Source organism: Cyprinus carpio, chromosome A8 (assembly GCF_018340385.1).
Source record: "Cyprinus carpio isolate SPL01 chromosome A8, ASM1834038v1, whole genome shotgun sequence".
NCBI lineage: Eukaryota > Metazoa > Chordata > Actinopteri > Cypriniformes > Cyprinidae > Cyprinus > Cyprinus carpio.
In genome coordinates this window covers 9,616,207-9,621,971 of record NC_056579.1, presented here as the reverse complement: position 1 = coordinate 9,621,971, position 5,765 = coordinate 9,616,207, and the positions used below count along the sequence as shown (strand labels likewise).

Sequence of the window (5,765 nt, the reverse complement as noted above, 5' to 3'; positions counted from 1 at the left end):
CTATTTTGTGAATGGTGGGAGGCGAATAGGTTTTAAGTGGCCACCAATAAACTCACCTGACTGGACACAGTACAATATCTGACAGCCATCGCTAATGGCAGCAATATGTTGGATGTGCTGAGGTGGACAACAGTACTGGTCCCTTGCAAGAGGGTTGCCAGACTGGCAGCTAAAGAAACCCCCAGATGGCACAGAAGATACTGTTCCTGCCTCATAGTCATTGCTCAGACAAATCCTCATGTCATTGGTCAAAAATATTTGTGCAATGTAATTTGGAGGACAGTCATGAGATTTGGTCTGTGGGTTTTGTAAAGATAGTCCGAACTGATCTCCAAAAACATATCCAGAGTATTGAGGGACTGTCTGATTTGTGGAGCACCAGTAAGTGTCGATTTCTGCACGACACATGTAGTAAACATTTCCACATATTGTCACAACAATCAAAAATTATCCAGCATGAATGACATTTCTTATGGCACTCATATTGATTGTAACCCTGCTCTACTGTTTTTTTTGTGTAACAAAGAGGCCGTGTCCAGCTGATGGCATGTATAACCGCCAGTATTTGGATTTTTTTGTGTGTGCAAGCACATCACAGATGACATTTTCGTCTGCTGACAATAGAGTACATTTTTGGTAAATGCCAACAAAGGTCAGATTTGTGACTGGACCCTTGCAGGATGAGTCATTAAGATTGGCCTGGAAGTTGAAATTTGGGGAATTTGGATCTACAAATCCTGGAATGGTATTTATGTTGTAGTAAGGCGCTGCAGCCTGTTAAACTGAAAAGGCAAGTTTATGTAAAGTCGGAATTGGAAGATCAGGAAACATAAATGAATTGAGGAAATAGTGAAGTGGCACACCAGATTGGTCAATAGCCACCAGATCATTTTGTGTGGTCTCTTGCTCTTGAGTCCTCTGCACAATGTGACTTTGCTGCAGCCTGGAATTTAACTGCTGGAGAACTGGCCCCCCGACTGAGCCTGGTTTCTCCCAAGGTTTTTTCTCCATTCTGTCACAGATGGAGTTACTGGTTCCTTGCCGCTGTCGCCTCTGGCTTGCTTAGCTGGGGACACTTCATTTCCAGCGATATAAGTATACTTAAGCGATATCGTTTTGTAAGTGATCGCACAGATTTAAACTTTAACTGATTTCTGGATAATGACATCATTGCATTCAGTTTAAAAGAAGTTATGAACTGCCCATTGCATTATTGACACACTATTTTCCTAAATCATTGCATTATTGACACACTATTTTCCTAAATGCTGTACAGTTGCTTTGACACAATCTGTATGGTTAAAAGCGCTATATAAATAAAGGTGACTTGACTTGACGTGCCACTTATGCAGAGCGATTCCTTGGTAGAATAAAGCCCCACCCTGAACTAAAGAATATGTAATGTTTTGCTAGTAAGTGATGGTTTCTGACTGTTATATATATGCACTACGCCGTTGAATGATTGAATCTGATTGGCTGATGAACGTTCTAAGGCGTGCAATAATTTTCAAGGAAACACACGGCAAATGTAGTTCCAGGCAGGTCTTGACCGCATTACATGTCCATATCACTTCGCCAAATGATTTCAGTTACTGCCTAAAACAGCAAAATGACCAAAATCCACAACGACACTGGCCAAGCAAATAAATGTAGCAAACTATAGGATAAAAACGACAGATTATTACCATGTTTTTGCAACAAGACTATGTTTTATTATGTACGGAAAGCACGTAGGCTACTCTATTTCTGCCGCTCTCTCTTCCTTACAGACGCACACACATACAGTAACGTTACAGACACACTCGGAAACACGCGCTAAACTCTGACGCTTTTATCTGTAAAATAGTTTAACAACTTAAAAGCAACATGACATTTCTCACAAGCGAGGTAACAACGGCGCTGTTCTTGTAGAAAATGAACGCTGCTGCAACACTGTTGAGAGACACAGGCTCAGAGATGTAATTCACACGCTTAATCTCTCACTTGCTCTCGCTCTCTCTGTCTGTATGTTTAAAAAAAAAACATAGTTTGATTTTAAAACGTTCACGAGAATCATGACAAAAAATCTTTGATGGATATTCAGAACCTAATATTATCTAATTCCATGATTCCACATTTTAAACATACATCGAGTGTCGTCTTGGACTTTATAACTAGCTACTGACACCAAGTGGGTGACAAGTTTTTAGTTACCGGTGCATTTGTATAAATGTGCTATTCACATTCATCCATGACTGACCAGCACTCTTGGTGGAATGAGGATGAGATATTGTGAAAACCCTTATGAAAAGCATCTAAAATAAACTTCGTTTATATACTCAAATCTGCTTCATTATTCTGGTAGGATGACAGTGCCTCGTATACGCACAACTACACAAACAAATGTATACGTTTATTTTGTACTCTCAATTTCTCCACCCCGGTCATTTAAACTGTATAATAAGTGCACATTGATGCATACTGCATATTTACGGTAGTTTTGTCATTTGTATGCAATTACTTTAATATCCACTAGGTGGTAGTAGATGCCAGCAGGAGTTTGAACACTGACCGTTGTTTGGGTTGTCTCGGTCGTGCGATTTGATTTGTTTTTGCATAAGAATTTTGTTAGAAAAATATCGTAATATAAGCCATATTATTTCACTACTTTTTAAATCTTTGAAGCGGTATTTTGCATACATTTACCTGGAATCTCTATACAGTTATATACTCAAGTCCTGGTGAATTTTATACCCAGAGAAAATCCCATGATTTACGAGATGCCCAGTATGTTCCACCTGAATGCCCTCATCAGCACATTTTGTTAAAAAAAAAACAGCTATACTTAAATGCATGGCTCATAATGTGTTTATAGATGTTTATTCAGGAAGGAGCATGTCCTTTAATGAGGTGTGAATAGTGCTTCATGCTTAACGTAGTCTTTGTGTTTCTTGTGTTGCCTATTGGGGGATGAAATAAGGAATATAACTTGGGTGATATGACTTGTTTAATTGTGGATCTGAGTGAACATGAAAAAGCCAAAAGATTGTGCCAGCTGTGTAAACTTAAGCAGTCCACACTCAGGCTATTTCAGCAAACTGTAGAGATCAAAATGTACCAGCGGAGAGAATCTGTGAAGGGAAGCAGAGAAATTTCAAAACATTGGGGGTGTTGAGCTCTGCCATGGGGACAGAAGAAGCTGGAATGAACAACAGAGAAAGGTAATGGAGGGAGGAGGAAAAGGTTGAAAGAGGGGGATTCAGGTCCCTTGTTCTGTAGTTCAAAAAATAAAATCCTCTTAAATATTTAACAATAAGTGAGGGGCCTGAGGATATGAAAGAGGAAATCAATGGCATTCTGGTTTAATTGGCTGTTTTATTCTCTAATCTCTGTGTTTGAATATGAGCATGTGTGAGAGAGGCCATATATTAAGCTTGGGGCACAAATACCCATCATTTTGTGGTGCAAAATATTAGGGTCTGCTTACAATGCATGTCTGTGGAAGAAGTCATTGCACTAAAACAAATGTTGAAACATTTTCAAAAGTACAGAGTTAAGACATTTGTGTTAACATGAGACAAGTGTAATAAAATCTACGAACCCACAATATATTACCATATCAGTTGTCATCTGAGTGGTTTAGAGATTGTCTGTTTCAGTTGATACTGAATATTTAATTGGCATGCTCTTTTCCCCAGTTTTTACATTTAGATGCAATCATCTAAAGCTCAAAAAAGTTAATCTTTAAAAACATTAATAATTTAACTACACTGTTAAATGTAATCTTTGGCAAATCTAAAAATGAATATCCATTTTTCACACTATATATTATATTTCTAAATTATTGTAATATTTAAAATGATTGATTTTAGAATTTTTTGTTTTCCTTTTAATTTATTTAGAATTTTATTAAAATACTGTATATATAGATATGTATAATTTTAACAGCAACATTGTATCAGCCAAAAAATAAATCAATATTGTATCATTATTTTATCATTTTATCAGTATTGGACAAAATTTGATTTCATTTAGTTTATCTGCCTAGAGCAGTAGTCTGACCACTACCAGAATTCTACATTTTACAATTTTGCACTAAAAAAAAAAAATCTCACTGCAATGTTCTTCCCCATAGACCTTCAATGTACAGTAAATACATTACTTTAAACACAAGTTCTTTTTTTCCCCTTTTCTTTTTTTTTTCACCCTAAGGCACTAGTCAGAATGATTGTCCATGGAAATGACAGCATGTCATGTAAGCTTTCCATAGATTTAAAGTTATGCTTTACCCAGATCTTTCCATAAAGTGAGATCTCTGTGTGTGTACACACTCTGTATTCTGTGAAAAGTTCTAAATTTAGTGTTTAACCTCCTCCGGATCTTGCTGTTTTGTTATTTTATGTTACTGATTCACATATCTGCTGATTCACATATCTGCTGGAGGCATTTTTGCAACAATCGGAAGTTACAGCTTATAAACTCTGTGTCTTATTAACTGTCCCAAGTACATGACATAAGATGTCTTCTCATACATGAGTGTGTATTGGCAAGCCACTAAATCATTCATGGCTGACCAGTCATTCCACAGAGCTACCACCATAAATACTGGCCTGTGTTCCAAACGATACTCCACATCTCATTGTACTACATATCAGTCAAGTATTTTTTCGGTAATACTTTACAATAAGGTTCCAATAGTTAATCTTAGTTAATGCATTAACTAAAACGAACAAACAATGAACAATACATTTATTACAGTATTTATTAATTATATAGTCGATTATATAATCTATAGTCGTTCATTGTTAGTTCATGTTAAATCACAGTGCATTAACTAATGTTAACAAGCACAACTTTTGATTTTAATAATGCATTATGTTGAAATTAACATTAAGATTAATAAATGCTGAAGTATTGTTCATTCTTAGTTCATATTAACTAAAGTAGTTAACTTACATTAACTAATGAACCTTATTTTAAAGTGTTACCTATTTTGTTTGTTCTATTAGTTTGTTTCGCCTCAGTCTTATGCTTGCTATCACACACACACACACACACACACACACACACACACACACACACACACACACACACACACACACACACACACACACACACACTTGTTTTTGGTCCTGGTAACAAAGGCCAACACTGCTGAATTACTGGTTAACCGTTAACAGTTATGTTTCACTACTTACAGTTACTACCTACCTGAGAAGACAGAAGATGATTTTATTAGGTCCCATTTCTAGGCCCCCTATGTTTTACAGCACCTTTTTTATTTTATTTTTTAACTTGAGAAGCTTTTGACATAAAAAAAAGACTTTCATCATATACAGGAGATATAACATTTTCTGTTTATAGTTTAAAAGAAAATGCACAAAAATATATTTAGAAGTATAACTTTGCTAAAATAACACTATTCCCTCCTCATTTAACCCCCCTTTTCTCTCTTTTACTGTCTTTCTCTCCCTCTTTCTGCACACTCTTGGTATTAGTGCAGGGGCAGGGCTTATCACTCACCCCTCCTTCACTTCAGTGAGAGAGAGAAAAAAACAATAGACTTTAATCACTCATGTGGTCACAGCAGAGAAGCTGCCAGCCTCTTCTCGAATTAGACTGAGGTTGAGAGAGAGAGCGAGAGAGAGAGAGAGAGAGAGAGAGAGAGAGAGAGAGAGAGAGAGACTGTTTGTATTTGTTGGGAAACCGCAGTTGTGGACTTCTAAACACAGATTTGTCAGACTGTTTCCACTTCACACGAACGGACAAAAATGCCCTTCTTCCAC

The 5,765-nt window shown here is 36.8% G+C and overlaps 1 pseudogene; it reads right to left on the bottom strand.

Annotated features, from left to right (window-relative positions):
* Positions 1-5,225, bottom strand: LOC122145992 (annotated as a pseudogene).
* Between the last annotated feature and the right edge of the window lie 540 nt (positions 5,226-5,765).